Source organism: Canis lupus, chromosome 30 (genome assembly GCF_003254725.2).
Source record: "Canis lupus dingo isolate Sandy chromosome 30, ASM325472v2, whole genome shotgun sequence".
Taxonomy (NCBI): Eukaryota; Metazoa; Chordata; class Mammalia; order Carnivora; family Canidae; genus Canis; species Canis lupus.
In genome coordinates this window covers 6,857,606-6,875,703 of record NC_064272.1, presented here as the reverse complement: position 1 = coordinate 6,875,703, position 18,098 = coordinate 6,857,606, and the positions used below count along the sequence as shown (strand labels likewise).

The following is an 18,098-nucleotide window of genomic DNA, read 5'->3' as shown; positions in this document are numbered from 1 at the left end:
GAAAAAGTCAGATACTCCACCTCTGTAATAATACCATTTTTTTCTTCCTGACTTAGCGTTCTAGCTGTTACAATCACTGGCTCATGAACCAAAATGTCTTTTCATTTAGGCATTGGAAACAGACATGGAGGTGAATATTGAACCCATCTAAAACAATTTGGAATGGCAGCTAATTTGCCAAAAAGCGGTTTTGTAACCCGGCAAGAAATGCTATTGCTTCAAAGGCACTAGACTCCTCCTCACAGAGAGGATTGGTAAGTAGCTCTTTTTCTTGTTTGTTTTCACCAATGTGGTCATCGTCACATTTTAAAAAAGCCTGACGCTCTACCAACTGAGCTATCTGGGCTTGCACCATAGTCACATATGAATAATTTCATCAAATGAAGGCAATTTACTTATGAGACCAACTCCAAGGGAGGCCAAAGTTTTCAGGCATTTGGGGCCCAGGGACTCAGGTATAAATGTACAAAGTGCCTGGACTTATACCTATTCCTTCTACAATCCAAGTGCCACTTATAAATTGCAGATTACAATTACAAAAAATTCCTTTTTCCTCAAGAATTAAAGATCTAAATTAAACTGAACACGTGTATACACACACACGTGCACATACTTAACGATGCCTGCCAATTATCCCTAATTTTAAATGAGTATCTTGAGACAGCAGACAGATGAAAGACAAAAATCCCTAATTTTAAATGAGTATCCTGAGACAGCAGACAGATGAAAGACAAAGAACAGTGCCACCGGGGAAGAGGAACTGCTCATCACTGCTGCCACTAACGGCAGGTGGACACGGGGAGAGGAATTCTGACTGCTGCTATTGGCTGTTAGGAGAGGCTGCGGAGAGACACCTGGGGCCTCTCCCACCTTCTAAGTGCCACACTGGTCTAGCCTGGACCCATAATGAGGAAGATGTGAACTTCTAACTAGAGTATAATGAAACCTAATGAAAGCAATTGACCGGGCAGCTCTACGACACTCATGAGCCCTCCGACTGCCACACTTCCAAGTTGATTTACCACATGAGGATGAATGGGGATTGATAAAGCCTCATGGAGGTGAGGCTGCTCTTGGGGGGACAGCCTCTCTCTCCTCACAGAGCCCATGTTGATGGGTCTCGGATCAGGGAGCAGGACTGAACTGTGTGCCTTAGCAAGTGGCAAAGGAGGACTAAAATAAAAACGGATCAAGGCAATGGATCATGAATAGTTTACCTCTCCAATACCAAGAAGTTCCGTTATAGAATATTTTCCCTCTCAATCTGATGCTGGGGATAAGATGCTCGAGAGTTAGCCTCGCTTGGCTGCCTGAAAGGCGGGGAGTCTTGTCTCGACTCTGGGATTGACATCGCAAGGAACAGGCTCCAAGCTGTGCTATGTGCCTCACTTTCTCCATCTACACTTAGTGTAGATGCACTACACTTAGTGCTTTCAGCTTTGGAGAATGCAGTGCTCTTGGTAAAATGAAGTTAACCATGAACTACTTTTACCAGTGGCTGGAGTTCTTAGTGATGCATAGCCTTCAGCAGTTCAGATCTGGTGCCAATCACCCCCATTCAGAGAACCACTCCAAAGTTTCTGCATCCAAGGCTCCATAAGAAATTCAGCAGTCTATGCTCTAGGGAAAGGCTTTTTTTTTTTTTTTAAAACACTTTTGAGAAAAAAACAACAGTGTTCCATTTCTCTGCTCTTCCCCCCGACCAAGGGGGGACTGCTTTGCATTTTATTCCATGCCTCTTTTGGGCACCTGGAAAACAGCTGAAAAATGCAGCGGCAGCTCTGCACAGAGTGGAGCTACAGACAGCTGTACTGAACTCGGGATCTGAGGAGCGTTTTTAGAGCTGGAGATCCTTGGCAGGAGCTGGTGAGATACGCATTGTTGGGAAATTTTTGAGTTTAGTTCTAAGTCTTCCTCTCTTACTTTCTTCCCTTAAGGGAAGGAACGCAATGGGAAAAGCAAATTTGTTTAGTTTCCTGACATTCCTTCATCTGCAGAACATTAGTGGCCTGTTGGTTATGGTCCTGGTTAGCTACTGGGCCAGAAGGGAGGACATTGGGGGTATAGGCCAAAAGATTCCTTGATTTAAAGATACAACAATGCAACCAAACAAAATCCACAGACTGAGCCTCAGGCCTGGTGCTTAGTGGGCAAGACTCTATAAGCAAGGACCCAAACTGCCTGTACCCTGAGGTTACTGAGCTTCTCTCCGTCTGAGCTGTGTATGCGAGCTGACAAGGGAAATTAGCATTCTGTGTCTTGCATCTCTCCTAACCATCACATCTCCTTGTGTTTCTGTCCAATGACCTGGGAGAGCTTAGGCACCCTGATCTCCCCTGATTCTTGAAGCCTCCATGCTGCGGCTGCATTTAGTGAGGGAGAGTATGAGCATCAGTACCACAACCCAAACATCGGGGTTCATGGAAACTCTCTGGCCTCAGGCCAGGGTAATTGAGGCTGTTACCAAACCCACAAAGCCATGTGTGTGAATTGGCCATGCTACACTCCTGTGTTTTTTTTTTATAGGATGGAAACCCATTATGGCAGGAAACACATCCCTATGGCAGGTATAGCTCTCGCGGCATGTTCTCTTTTCCTCCAGTGTGTGTATCCTGTCTGGGGGTAATCTGTCTCTTAGCTTCTCATCTGGGTGACACCTGGGAATTAAATTGGATTTGTTTGGTGCCATGTCCCTATCAGTGGAGATTTGGGTGGCATCTAGATTCTCTGTCACCTTTGCCACACTTTGCAAGGTAAGTGCTGCAGCTGGTGTGGGTACAGATGGCAAAATGTATGTTGATGTCCAAGGAGTGCCTGGCAAGTGGCAAGTGTAAACTTGTCTCTTGAACTCTGGGCACACTGGGGAGCCCGCCAGGATGATGGCCTCTCTGAGTCTGTGGAATCATATCACCAGAGTTTGGTCTTATCTGTGTCTCCTTCCTAAAGCTTGGCTGACAGCTTGGTTGTGAATTAAATTTTGATGATGAGAGGCAGGTAAGAGTCACAAGGCCACCGTGCTCGGATGAACATAATTTCCTTTTTAATTAAGAGGGAAGACACTACTAAGAAAGAGTTAGAAGCTATTAGCAGGAACTTCTGTTCATGCTGTGAAAGTAGCTTAAGTTGCTGTGAGAATTCTTGAGACTAAGGGCAAATCTAGGCCATAAGTTTTGCCTGATAAGCACAATGGTAACATGTGGAGGAGTGATATGGTTCAAGGAGTCCCACACTTGCTGTCTGAAGATGTGGGTTTTTGGAATGAGGCTGTCCCTTATCGGCTGGGTAACTAGCAAGTCACAATCTCACCCAGGCTCTGTTTCCTCTTCTGTCATATGGTGATAATAATACTTGCCCCAGCTACTTCATGAGGTTGTTCTGAAAACTGGAAAAGATACAGCAAAGCTTCATCTTACATGAGGTTCAAAAGTCAGCACCTATGGTGGAAGTCAAGGATAGCGCGATTATCCTCATGACTGGGGACATGCCAACGCAATTAGAATTTCCTCCAGTTATGGGACAGGTCATTGAGTGTAAGCTGGAGTAGTTGGTTTGCATTTTGAGGCTGTGTTGTACAGAAACCTGTGTTGTAAACGCCAGAATTTCACTGCAAGTGAGGAGATTCTCCTAAAATGAGAGACGTACGGGCGATCTGGAGAAAGGGCACTGCCTCTTCACCCCTCTCAGACTAATGGAATGGAAAGGTGGAGGGAATCACTTGTGCTGTGTACACAGTTTCCTTACTTGTAAAAACCATAATTGCTTTTCTTTATTGCCTCACGTTTGTGATTGAATTCTTGTAAGTTAAATGAACATATGGAACTACACTGCAGTAAAACCTTCAGAAAAAAAAATTCAAAGGGCTCTACGAACGTGAAAGGCAAGTTGTAAGGTAAAGAGCAAGATGAAAAGGGGCTGCCTGCGAGGTGCGCCAAGATGGTGCTATTCCGTTCAGGGGCTGCTGTGGAGGAAGGGCGCTGCTGTCTCCATCTTATGAGCAGGAGCTCAGCAGAAAAGGTGCATTTTTTAAAAAAAGCTGCTTTGTAGACGTATGATAAACTGTATGTATCTGGCATGCAATTTGATGATTGTTGACAAACATATGTTCATGAAACCGTCACCACAGTCAAGACAACAAACATTTCTATCAGTTCCAAAAGTTCTCTTGGCCCTTCCATCATCCCTCCCTCCTTCCACCCTCATTCCCAGGCAACCCCTGCTCTGCTTTGTGTCACTGCAGATTCATTTGGGTCTTCTAGGATTTATGTAAATGGAACAATATGGCACCTATTCTTCTTTGAGGGGGTTTGTTATCTTTTACATAGCATAAGTGGTTTGGGATTTGTCCATATTTTGTGTGTGTCAGTATTCTCCATTTTATTGCTGAGTAGTATTTCATTGGATATATAGGCCATGATTTCTCAGTTTACCTGTTGATGGACTGTTTCCAGTTTTGGTCATTGCACATAAAGCAGCTCTGAACATTCATGTATGAGTCCTCAGGTGCATGCACATTCTCACTTATCTTGGGTCAGTACCTAGGTGTGGAAGACCTGTGTGGTATGGTAGGTTTACATTTAGCCCTTGAAGAAAACATAGTATTATTTTATATTTCCATGGGTAGTTTGAGTCCCAGTTACTTTTAATCCTCACCAATACTTGGTATGGTCAATCTTTTTAATGTAAGCCATTCTAGTGGGTATGTGGTGACCTCTCATTGTTTTTTTTTTTTTTTTTTTAAAATATCGAATGCTTCACGAATTTGCGTGTCATCCTTGCGCAGGGGCCATGCTAATCTTCTCTGTATCATTCCAATTTTAGTATATGTGCTGCCAAAGCGAGCACTCATTGTGGTTTTAACTCACAGTTCCATGATGATTAATGATTCTGAGCATCTTCTGTATTTGATTTTGGTTTTTCATATTTCTCTCTTTTGAAGTATCTATTTTATTTTTGCCCATGAAGGAAAATAGATTGTCTTCTTTTTATTGAGCTCTGAGGATCCTGAGCTCTAAGAATCCTGTATACATTCTGGGTACAAATGCTTTGAAAATTTTCTCCTGGCTTGTGGCTTGCTTGTACCTTTCCTTTTCCTTTTCCTTTTCCTTTTCCTTTTCCTTTTCTTTCCCTTATTTGAGGGAGAGAGAAAGAGAGAGCATGTGTGAGAGAGCACAAGTGGTGGAGAGAGAGGAGCAGGCTGCCAATGGAGCAGGGAGCCTGATGCAGGACTCGATCCCATGACCCTGGGATCATGACTTGAGCCAAAGGCAGCCACTGAACCAATTGAGCCACGCAGGTACCCCACTTGTATGTTTTCTTAATGGTGCTTTTCAAAGAATAAAAGTTTTTAATTGTGATGAAGTAGAATTGATCCCAAAACACTTTTTTTAAATGGCCCATTCTTTTAGTTGTCCATCTAGGAAAACTTTGTCTACCCTAAGGTCACAAAGTTATTCTCCTTTATCATCTCTTAGAAGTTTTATAATTTTTGGTTTTACGTGGAACTCCATGAGCCATCCCAAGATACTATATGTGTGTAGTGAGAGCTAAGGGTCAGTCTTCTTTTTTTTCTCCCGCAGGTGTCTGGTTGATGCAGTACCATTTGTTGGAAGGGCTATCCTTCCCTCACTGAATTGCCTTGGCACCTCTGTTGAAAATCAGTTGACCATATATATGTGGGCTTTTTTTGGGTCTCTATTCTGCACAGGGTTTGTAATAGTACCCTGAAGGGACAACGGGCTATATGGGACTCATCCTTTCATACTGGAACCAGACATCTAATTTGGCCTTTTGAAAGAAAGTTTATATTTACCATTAAGAAATTAATGTATTGATTCCTGAATAAAATCAGGAAAGGAGCAAACACGTAGGAAGTGGGGGGAAAAAATCCACTCATTATTTCACTCTCTGAAGAAAGCCACCCTTAACTTGAAAAGTGCATGTTCTTCCAAATTTTTTTTCCCTTCTGTGAATATTAAGGGACAGAATCAGAGGCAGAATGGCTCGAAGGTTCAAAGTACAATCTGGAGTTAGATTACTTAAATTCCAATTCCAGCTCTTCCACTCACGAGCTTTGTTATCTTGGGCAAGTAACTTAATATTAGTTGGCTTTGTTTCCCATGTCTATAGAATAAAATCTACAACATATGCTGGTTTGGTGGGTTGAGATAACCTATGTGAGGCACTTTGTGTAGTCTCTACAACACAATACATGCCACATAATTCTTGGTTCTCCCCATCGTTACCTTCATTGCCACCATTATATGCAAACACTGCTGTTTTGTTAGGGCCAGGTGAGTAGATTGGAGTAGGGTCCATGAAGAACTAGCCAAATCTCACTGTGGGTGTGCTTTCATTTCATTTCTTTTTTTTTTTTTTTTGTGCTTTCATTTTAGTATGATTGTTAGTGTCTCACTGTATGCATCTTTGCATTATACTTAACAGATGAAGCCCACCCTGAAGAGGGCTAGCATGTGTTCACATACCAGCACTGTATTCCATGTTCAGTAAAGGCCTTGGCCCCCCTGGCAGCAGCTGGATGCCAGTTAGCAGGATGTCCTCCACCCACTAACTGTGCAGTATTGGGAGAGTGGATGCTGTTGGCTCTGAAAGACTGGGTGGTCTCTGTAGAGCTGGCTTCTGATAAGTTCACACAACTTATTCCCTGCCATGGATATATCAGCCTTTCAAAAGTGAGCTACTTTAGTTCTTCCAGCCTAGGATATGTTTAAGTCTTGTTACAAATACAGTATGCAGTGCAAATTTGGGATTTGTTCTAAATGTGAGATGAAAAATAGTCATATATTAATGGAGTTAGTTTTAATTTAAAAATTACCCAAGTATTACAAACATTAAAAAATAAATTTACCTTAGGTTATTTATGCCTGAATTTGCTTTTCACTTTATTTTTTTTTTTTTTCAAAGCCCAGTGAGCCCATTGCTAGATTTTACATGCAGAAATTTATAGTATGAGGAAGGACAGCAAAAGCATGATACAGCTGTGGAGTCAACTCCATGGAACAGGTGGGCCCCAGATGTCAAGACTCCCCCAAACAGGAAAAGATACAAGGTGACATTTCAAACTCTCCTGTTGGCCTCAGTTTTTTTTGGGGAAAAGATTTTGTCTTTTAGAGTATAAATCGGCTGTAGAACCTATGTAGATTAGGAAAGATGGAAGTGAATAAATATTTTTTTGAGATTTCATGGGTGTACTGGATGCCTTCCATTGACACCACTGGACCAATTCCTGCCCCCCCTCCTCATGCCACCCTGCTCTGTGGAAGCTGGCCTGCGTGGACTTCATCAGGGAGCATTGGGTTTGGCCATTGGGAGGCATCAGCAGGAGAGCAGAGGGTGGGGTTTTCATTCTCCTATCTCCCTTTGAGCCCCACCCCTCCACTGAAGGATTTTTGGTTCTCTGGAGCTGCCCTCTCAACTATGGCTCTCTCAAGGTTCTGGTAGCAGCTCCCCTCCTTGACCCTTCAGGTTTAGTGGAGATGGCATTCTTTCTGCAGTTGCTAGTCTGAAATGCTTAACCATTCCCTGCTGGTTCCCTTAATCCTGCACCTACCCCTCCAAGTGGTTTCTTCATTAAGCTCTCCTCAACTGGAATGCACCATCTGTTTCCTGTCAGGACCCTGACTGATACAGTGGCCAAAATAAGCTCCTCTAAGTGAGGAGAGGCAGAAAATAATAATAAGCACGATACTGCTATCCAATTATGGAAGCTTTCTATGCACTAAACGCTGTGCCAAGTGTTTTGCAGGTATTCAATAAATATTTACTCAGTGCTTACTATAGGCTGAACACTTGGGTAACACAGATTCTGCTCTCAAGGAGATAGCACGACTGGATTCTCATAACAGCTTTGTTATTGCTGTCACTACTTCAAACACGGGTAAGCTGAGTCTCAGAGGACTTAAGTTACTTTTCTAAGGTTACCAGCAAGCAAGTGCAGAGCTGGGATTTGAACCTTTGCCATCTGATTCCAAAGCCCATGCTCTACTTACTCCATGGCAGCAATGGTTGCTCAAGTGCCCTCTCAAGTGAGCAGTTGGATGAATTCCCAGGAATGGAGCCGGTTAGTTCTGCTTGGGGACAAGAAAAGTATGGGAGAAGCCTGGAGCCTTCATGAGATGAGGCCATGGGCTGTACTTGCTTCAGGACATCTGCATCATGGATGGGCCGGTGGAGGGTTGTGTGTGATGGGTCCTGATAGATGATGACACCTGGGGGTGAGGCCTTCAGACTCTCACTTTGGCTCTTCCCAGTTTTCCAAGAGCCATCTGCTGACAGCAGGTAGATGTAGCTCTTTTGTTCAGGTCCAGGCACTTCCCTCTGCACCCCCCCAGGCATTTGCTCGCCATGAGGGGACAGGGTCACACGTGTAGGAACTGTCACTAGGAGTTCTGTTCCTTTGCAGTTTCCTGAAGGACATGTTAAGTCCCAAGAGGAAAATGAATTGCTGGCATGTTTTTGGAGTCAAGACTCAATATTTGGATCCCCCTCCATTTTTCTGAGGATTGCTCATCGAATTCTGAAGAGAATGACCTTGGAGTGAACCAGTTTCCTGCGGGCCAGTCCTGACCAGAGGCAGGAATGGCCTGAACGCCCACAGTGGATCCTCTGAGCACCTCTCCGAGCAGCCACATGGGGAGCAGGGCCCCTGCGTCCCAGACCATCTGGCTGAGGCCCAGATGGCTGCCTGGTTCTCGGTTTTGAGGCTTGGTGGGGCAGGACACAGGGTGGGGTGGGGGGTGACAGGAAGGCTTGTTTCATTCTTTTCCTCTCTCTCTCTTTTAGATTTTATTTATTTATTCATGAGAGACACACAGAGAGAGGCAGAGACACAGGCAGAGGGAGAAGCAGGCTCCATGCAGGGAGCCCAAGGTGGGACTCAATCCCGGGATCACGCCCTGAGCCAAAGGCAGATGCTCAACTGCTGAGCCACCCAGGTGTCCCATTTCATTTTCTTTCATTGGCAGAGGAACCAGGTTTCATATTTCTTGACTGAGTAGTAAAATCCAATGGGCTCCTGACGAGCCCAGGGTCTCTCCTTCCCTTTCTTCCTCCACTTTGCCTTCTCTCTCTCACCCTTCCTTTCTTCCCTGTATCCTTTCTTTCTTGAATGAGCTACTTCAGCTCCAGTCATCAGATTAAGCACTGCTATTCAAAGTGTATGTGACTCCTTCATTTACCTCTTTCTGTGGTACCCACGTGGGTGTCCCAACGCTTCAGGCAGATAAACATATGGCTCTTGACATAGAAGAAGCTCAACCCTAAAAAGATTCAAATGAGGAAATGATGGAACGGAATGGAAATGTGGGCATCAAACTAGAACTTTGTCTTTTGAGGAACCCAAAGAGACATGTTGGTTTTATTCATGCCCATTTCCCATCTCTGATAAGCAAGTGGGGTATAGTCAGGCCAAGCTGTATCAGCGCCTGAAGAATAGTCATAGCAGAAAAACTCATTTTTTATGGAACTAAAGTACAGGCTGATTTTGAAACCTCTTTGCCTCTTGGTTTTAGAAGAGGAGGGGAACAGGGAGCTCAGGCTAGGAGTCAGGTGGTCTGACTCATTGCAGGGGCTTTTCTCCTGTTTGACAGAGCTCTGCTTACCTTTCAGTGAGCCAAGGAGCTTTCTTTAAGCCCCACTCCATCCTTATATATGACCCATAGCACAGGATTTTCATGACCCGGAGAATAATAGTCGATGATAGAAGTGAGAGGCAATTGCCAGGAATTTTTATTTTTTAGGGAAATCTCTAGAGAAGCTCTTATGCATCCCCACCCTATTCCAGTATCTATTCTATTCTGATTGGCCCAACATCCATACAACCCAGTCCAAGAAAATAGGCGAGTCTGTTCCCCAAAGGCCTTATAACTTGAAGTGAGGGAAGGTCTATAGCTGGATGTACATCTCCCACGCTGCCATCTGGTACGGGCTGGGTGGTGTCCTATGAATAAAGCACCTGCAGAGTGTCAGGAGTGCCAGGACACTAATCCTGACATCACCTGGCACACATGTAGAGCTGCACTCCCCGGAGTTGTGAGCTCATTCTGCAGGGCGGAAAGAAGGGAGATTATCTGTGTGTTTTCTGTCTAAAGATGGCTGCTCCAAGCTTGACCTTGTAGAGGCTTGTTGGCGTAGGGGGAGGTGATGTCACTCAGTGTTTCCTGCAGCTGCTAAAGCGTGAGGAGTTGCTCCCACCCCAAGGCCCCAGAGAGGAGCTATACTTGAGAGCCAGTGTGTGTGGGCTTCAGGACCAAAATGTCACTGTGGTTGGGAAAGTAGGGAAAAGAAACCATATTCCACATAGCAAGTGGGTTGATAGAGAACCCATGTGACCTTAAAGCAGATCCATGTTTCTTCCCCAGCCCTCTGGGGTGTGACCCATCCCAGGCTAAGCTTGAGTCTCTTTTGTGTCCAAGCAGTCTAAATAGACCTACTGAGTTGTTCTTAGAAAAGGTCAAAAGCTCCTAAGTACTAGGACCGGGTTAGGATTAAAGTGTTTCGTTTTTAAAATTACTTTCTTATAAGCAGTGACTAAATAAAAAATCCAATGTTCTAGGGTATCATTTTCCCCAGTTGGCTATCCACGCAATCTCAGTCGGCAGAACAGTTGATGTGTGTTAAACAGACCCAAAACAGAAATATACCCAAGTACACTTAACAGATGCTGCAAAGTATTTCCCTTTGGACATTTGAACTGTACTTAGCATATTAGAGGATTAAAATGTCCTGCTTAAGTTTTAAAAATCAGGTGTCTGTCAAACATACTTGACCATGCCACTTTCTAGCACATCTGTTTTATCCTACAGAATACAGCATGTTCTATTCTAGGTGAGAAGATAAAGCCAGCATGGCTTCTCCTTTTATTTATTTAAAAATTTTTTTTTGGCTTCTCCTTTTAAAGATCTTTTTCACCTTAATTTGTGAATCATTAAACAGACCTTAGTTGAATACATTTATTCATTCACTCACTTATCCACACACCATATTAAAAAAAAAATCTATGAAATGCCTCTCATCATGGCAAGCCTTGAGGGATCCGTGATGGTAAACGGGGCATGGTTCTTCTCCTGGAGGACCTAACAATCCAGTGACTAGACCGAGGCCACCAGTGGAGATAAAGCAGCTGAAGATGGAGAACCTGAAGCCCAGGAGACCGATCTCGCCTGGGCCATCAATCTGGGGAGGTGTGAGCCAAGAGATGCAAGTGGTGGGACAACAGAGTGGGAAGAAGACTGGGTCAAAGATGGAACTCCAGAAACAAACACACTCATGGTTGGAGAAAGGGAGAAGAGTCCGAAGGCAGAAGGAAGCATCCTTACCATTAGAGCCAGTCTGGGCTCTGAGCAACATGGTGAGGCGCTGAATTGCCTCCCTGGGCAGGGAGAGAGAGGACTGGTGTTGTATTTGTGTGTGTGTTGGGGGTGGGGTGGGGAAGGGGGTGACTGGGTGAGGGGAAAGTGGCAGTGAATGAGTTGTTGGGAGGAAACTTTGGTTCACAAAGTATAAACAAATGTGTAAATTGTTTGGGAATATGACTCTAGAAGCAAATGGTCTGGTATTTAAGAGCGTGAACCATAAAATCAGACAGATCTGGTTTGAATCCTGATTCTGCTGCACGACAAGTTTTTCTTTGAACCCTACCCTACTCTACCCTCCTTCATTCCTTAATTAGTAAGTTTATTTATTTTTAAAAAAGATTTATTTATGATTTTTTAAATGTTTTTCTGTTTTAAAATATTTATTCACGAGAGAGAGAGAGAGAGAAAGGGAGAGGGAAAGAGAATCTGAAGTAGACTCAGCACTGAGTGCAGAGCCCAGCGTGGGGCTCGATCAGTGACCTTGAGATCATGACCTGAGCCAACACCAAGAGTCGGATGCTAAACTGACTGAGCCACCCAGGCACTCCTTTATTTATTTATTTTAGTGAGAGAGAGAGAGACTATGCAAGCTGAGAGGGGCAGAGGGAAAGAGAATCCTCAAGCAGGCCACCCAGATGCCCCCCCTTAATAAGGAAGTTTAAAGAGAAACTTCACTGGGGCACCTGGGTGGCTCACTCTGTTGTGTCTGATTCTTGATTTTGGCTCAGGTCATGATCTCAGGGTTGTGACATTGAGCCCTCGGTGGGGAGCTGCTTGGGTTTCTCCCTCTCCTTCTCCCTCTACACTTTGCCTACTCATGTTCTCTCTTTAAGGAAAAGAAAAAGAAAAGAAAACTTCACGGAATCAGGGGATGTAATGTAAATTATGGTGACCTGCATATAAAACCTGGCACCAAAGTTGGCCTTTGGGGAGCAAGTCTATATAAAGACGTGTTAAAATCTGCACCAGAACTCCATGTTGCAGCTGATAACTCTGGCAGGAGTGGCTCTGAAGGTGGGTGAGGATTCCCCTCAGATTTCAGGAGATCCTTGGAATTACTGCTGAATGGACTTTGTAAATCTTAAGTTGGTGTCCGTGGATTTCAATAAAGTAAGAACATTTCTCTCCTACCCTCACTTCCGTGTTTGTTGAGTGCTGTGCTTGGCAATGTCCCAGGTGTGTTCCTTACATTATCGTGTTGGTCTTCAGAGCAACCCTCTGTGGTTGTACTGCCCAGGTGAGGGAAGTGAAGGTCAGAGAGGTTCAGGACTTTTCCATGGCGTCTGGGTAATAAACTGTGAATCTGAATTTGATCCCAGGTCTGACACCAAATCTGTTCTGCTTGTTATTGCCAGCTGTCCTTCTATTTAATTTTTCTATAGTTTGGCATAAACTCGTGCTTTGAATGGATGAAAGAGCAATCAGAAAGAATGAGCTATTAATGCCCACATTAGAAACACTTGCAGGTTCCACTTTTTCTCTCAGAACCCAGCCACCCAGTGTAGAAGTCCAGGCTATTTTGCCAGAGAGAGAAAGAGAAGAGGCACCCCAGCTAACAGCCAGCACCAGGGGCCCAGACACATGAGTGAGACCATTGTAGGTCCTCCAGCTCCAACTGAGCTGCATCAGCCAAAGTCTCGTGGGGCCGAGATGAGTTAAACCTACTGAGCCTTGCCCAAACTCCCTGCCTAGGTGCAAAGGCATGGAATCAAGTGGTTATTATTGTAAGCATTTTTAGGGTAGTTTGTGACACAGAAATAGAAAACAGCTACACACTGGCTTTGGTTCTGTGAGACTGAAGAGCTACTCTCCTAACCTTCTTTCTAATCCCTTACCCTGTCCCTGGACATGACCCTAACACCCCCTGTCCTGTGCCCCATCCAACTGAAGTCATTTCTTAAGCGCCTGGTTGGACTGACTCAGCAGATGTGCAAAACAAACAAACAAACAAACAAACAAACAAACAAACAAAACCAATGTGACCTGGGCACTAATATCTGGAAGTTTTGTTTGGCATCTGGAGTCAGATGCAGAGAAAGCCCAGGCCTGAGGGGAGGGAGGGTGGCATGCCAGAGCCACTTCTTCCCCCTGAAGCACTGTGTGCGCTCGGAAGGGTCCGGTCACCACGCCGAGCTCTGGGCCCCTCATTTGGATTAGAGCTGCTCATTTGTAAGTGCAAGGCACGGGCTCTGGAAGACCCAGCCCATCTTGCCGTGAAGACTTGCAGTTCTGAAAAACTCCAACCAAATGTTAGGACAGGTTCTCCCAGGTTAGTCGGGCACCATGGGCCTGGGCAGCTCTCCGGTGGCCTCATCTCGGAGAAATGAAACCATGTGCTGCATGACAAGGGGCAGCTTTCAGGCAGGATATTTGGGAAATGTTCATTTGGAAAAAATTGGAAGTGCCTCAGAAACATAGCTGAGAAATGGTGGCCTCCAGGCCAAAGGACAGCCATACAGACAGAGCCACAATGTGCTGGTCTTTCTCTGCCAGTCACCCTGCTACCTAGGAGGCCCCTTGTTTTTTCCTTGAAGTTCCTGGACACAGGACCCACTGCTTTATTTCAAAACATCACCCTTTCCCAGCTCTTCTGGTCCTTGGGCTGTTCATCCAATGGTGGTGGGTCATTGCTGCTTCCCATGTCACCCCACTTGGCTTCCCACTCAAGGCCCACACCGGTGCTGCTGCCTCCCCCAGGCTTGTCCTTGGCACAACTGGGAATGGGAACAGGAGACCCCCCAAGGCCTTCTCTGTACAATCCCTCCTTTGATTTTGTCCAAGCCATGTCACACACTCCGTCACCCCCCCTGTGGGAGCTGGGGGGAGCACAAAAGCTCCTTGAGAGGGTTGCAAGCTGGATGATGCTGACATCATCAGAATTCACCTTGTTTTAAAAAGAAGCCTCTGCAGCTGTTCTGAGATGTTATCACACCTAATATGATCCTCACACAGTTGTGGGCATTTCCCTTTCTGTCTGGTTGCAAGGGGAGTCCATGTTCTCTTCTCTGTGCCCGGGGAAGGATGGTGTAAAGCTGCCCTTCAGTCATCTTCCCGCATCCTCTCCGGCAGCCAGGGGTGGGAGGGGGGTGGTCAGATAGTAGATTGTGCTTTAGCCCATCTTTTTCTGCCCATGCTCTTCTGGGTCTGGGATTAAAAGTAGCATCACTCCTGTAGCCCTGGCCCTGGGTGCCTCCTAGGAGAGGATCCAGGGTGATCCACACCATTGTGGAACTTTTCCCTGAGTGTGTGTGTGAGCTTAGCAGGGAAAGAGAGAGAGAGAGAGCCCCACAGATCTTGGCATGTGGGGCAGAAAGTTCTAGCTTCCCAGGGGCATCAGTGCCTTTTCTAAACCCTCTGCATCTGTCTGCAAGGTGGGCCGCTGAGCGCAACTCGCCACAAGTCTAGGTGATGCCTATTGTGTTCATCTGCTCCGTGTGCCCTTCCTACTTTGGCGAATGAGTCTCTGGGGGGAGTGACGTAATTAGAGGGGTGCTAACTAGACCCCTGTGCCAGTTATCAGTTTATTACCCCTGAGTTCCAAATCCATTCTTCATGGTTCTGCCCATGATGTTGGAGCCTGTCTACCTTTCCAGCTGGTCAGAGAACTCTAGAGGGGACACAGAGGCCTTCCCCCCTGGTTCTGGTATGCTATTTTGGGCCTACTCCTAGGAAATGCAGTGGCCAGTAAAGCCTGGACACCCCTTGGTGCTCACCTTCCAACCTGTGGTTGGCGCCTTGGCAGGAGGGAGGTGCTCGTCTTGGAGTTTGCTGTCTGTTGACCAGTCCTGACTGGCAGCTTCTCGGCCCTCGCCATCCGTGGGCTGCAGTCTGTATCCCAGCCTGGGGAAAGCATCTTCTCTTCCAAGATTGTTCCTTGTATCTTGCAATATGACGATTTATGAGAAACGTATGTTGGGTTATTCAGGCGACTGAAATATGTTACTCATTTATATTTTGTCATCACCCCTGGTTCCTGGCTCATAGCTCTCCACACTCTTGGAGTTTCTCAAGTGATAAGAGCAGTGAAGCATCTTTTGTCAGAGTATTTGGTCTTTTCTTGTCCTCAGGTCCTGAAAACGCTTCATTTGCAACCATAGAGGTGAAGTGGGAGTCTTATTACTCATCACAAGCCTCTTTCCACCACAGCTGGGTTTATGGTAAAATAAGGAGACTTTTGAAGGGGGCTGATTGCCAGGGCAACCAACATTGACTATAAGTTGGAACTTTCAGCCCCATCCCTGGTTCCTGGGGTGGAGAGAGAAGCTGAATTGATAGCTGATGGCTGATGAGGTAATCAAGTGTGCCTATGTAATGAAGCCTCCGCAAAACCCCAAAAGTGTGGGGTTCACAGTGCCTCAGGTCTGGTGACATGGAGAGGGGAGAGTGGGGTGCCTGCAGAGGGCATGGCAGCTCCATCCACTGCCCTCATACCTCGCCCACTGCATCTCTTCTCTCTGGCTATTCCTGAGTTCCTTCCTTTATGATGGACTCGTGATGTGGTAAGTAAAATGTTTCTCCGAGCTGTAGGAGTCACTCTAACAAATGATTTGAACCCAAAAAGGGGGTTGTGAGAACTTCTGATTTGTAACCAGGGGGTTGGAAGTACAAGTCACAACCTGGGCTTCTGACTGGCCTCTGAAGTGGGGGAGTGACAGTCCTGTAGGACTGAGCCCCGGACCTGTGGATTTGCATGCTGTCTCCAAATAGGTAGTGTCAGAATTGATTTGAATCAGGGGACTCATTAAGAATCAATTGCTTTGTGGTGGAGAAACACCTCCCAGCCCACGTTGGAATTGGGTCTTAAATTCTGTAGGGTCTCTTGTGTAGAACTAGCATGTTCTTTAGCGTTCTCTTTTATTCTCTCTTAGTAGCCGATCTCCTATAAATAGCTAATTCTTTATATTAAAGCTCCTTTTTCTCATAGCCCTGTTGTCTGGTTTCTGTCCCCTGATGGGACCCTGATGACTGTACCCTCTTACCAAACTCCCTTATTTAATCCTAACGATGTCTTTATGAGGTAGGTATTTTCATTCACCCCATTTTACTGGTCAATAAGTAGTAGTAGTTTCCAACACGAGTTCCTGACTCCAGACCGAATGAATTGGTTCAAACTAAGTTCTTTTCCTATTTCCTGAGAAAACTCTCCAGAAGTGCTGAGCCTGTCTCTTTCTTATCTCAGTCTCTTTGTAAAGTTGCCATGATATTTGTTCTTAGGTAACACCTAGGACCCTTGAGAAGCCTTCGAGAAGAATTGCAACTCTGTTGATGAGCCTGAGTGAAAATAAAACCTTCTAGGCTGAGGTACCAGGCCTTGCCTGGCTTATGTCTTCCTTTGCTCTTCCCACTTGTAATGTGTCTAAGCCTTCTGGGCCTCTCCTGGCAACCACTATATCTAGCTAAAACTGGACTTTTGAGTAAGAGCCTCATGCTATGATTTTGGAATCCTTGTGTCTTCTGCCCTCTTTTCATCTGGCCTCAAGTGAGATTATAAGAGCTGCTGGTTTGTCTTCTCCATCAGATGGGAGATCCCTGGCTCACCTGCTCCAGAGCAGGGCTTGCTGGATGGGGCTGCATAGACCCCATCTGGAGGAGAGTAGTCTTCTGGGATGGTGCCTCGGGGGAGGCCGTGTTCCCTGCTTGCTTGGGAACCTAACTAACTAACAGAATACCTGGAAAAAGCAAAGGCTATTAGTTAAATCCAATCTTTTGATGAAAGAGATTATTCCCCCTCAGCCCCCAAAATAAATTGAGTTTCTTTTGGGAGAAATAAGAGTGAGAGGTTTATTTTCTCCGTAGGGAGACATTTGGAAGTGTCTGTGTTTTTCTGGAGATGAAGGGGGATCCTTGAAATATTGCAGGGCTAAAGTCATTAAAATATTTTTTACCCTGTAATCTGAAATTTGAAAATGGAGTTTGTCTTTTGATCGTATCCAGAGGGCCAGGCTTTTCCCTGCAGTTGTGGGATCTCTGGCAGCCTGCTCCTGGGTGAGAATTTTGCCAGTGCACAAGCATGAGGCTGGTGTGTTAGGATCCCCTTCGACAGTGCTGCAGCCACGATTGGCTTTCAGGGCACTGACACGGAACCGATAAGAGGCCTAGCCTCAAATTCCTGCCTTGTCACCTACTGATTGTGTGATTCCAGGAGAATGATTTCCTGTCTTTGGGTGGTGGTTTCCTCACATATATAATAGCTAATGATGATAATGTCTGCCTTTGAAAGTTGTTGGCAATAAGTGAGAAGAAGACAGAGATCATGGGTGGCACGTGGTGACACATGGGTGTTCAACAACCAGCATTAGTTCCCTCATTGAGAACTAATGGGGTTTCTCATTGAGTTTGAGGTTTGTCTTTCTTTTTCTTTTTTTAAAGATTTTTATTTATTAGAGAGAGAGAGAGTGCACACCAACACGCATGAGCATATATGACCAGGGAGGAGGAGCAGAAGCAGGATCGCCTGAGCAGGGAGTCTAATGCAGAGCTTGATCCCAGGATCCTGAGATCATGACCTGAACCAAAGGCTCACTTAACCTGCTGAGCCACCCAGACATTCTTTTTTTAAATAAGAGACACACCTAAGACAAAATTAAATCTTTTTTTTTTAATTTTTATTTATTTATGATAGTCACAGAGAGAGAGGCAGAGACATAGGCAGAGACATAGGCTTCATGCACCGGGAGCCCGACGTGGGATTCGATCCCGGGTCTCCAGGATCGCGCCCTGGGCCAA

The 18,098-nt window shown here is 45.5% G+C and overlaps 1 long non-coding RNA gene and 1 other non-coding gene across 6 annotated transcripts in view; one reads left to right on the top strand and one right to left on the bottom strand.

The window, feature by feature from the left end:
- LOC125754022 (uncharacterized) overlaps window positions 1–18,098 on the top strand; it is an 81,293-nt gene that overhangs the window by 378 nt on the left and 62,817 nt on the right. For all 5 annotated transcript variants that reach the window (XR_007407249.1, XR_007407251.1, XR_007407248.1 and 2 more), the window contains exon 2: window positions 110–254. This is a non-coding gene — a long non-coding RNA (uncharacterized LOC125754022). The remainder of the gene's footprint in view (window positions 1–109; window positions 255–18,098) is intronic.
- On the bottom strand, window positions 4,736–4,842 carry LOC112676216 (U6 spliceosomal RNA). Its single transcript, XR_003146386.1, has one exon. It is a non-coding gene; the product is annotated as a U6 spliceosomal RNA (small nuclear RNA).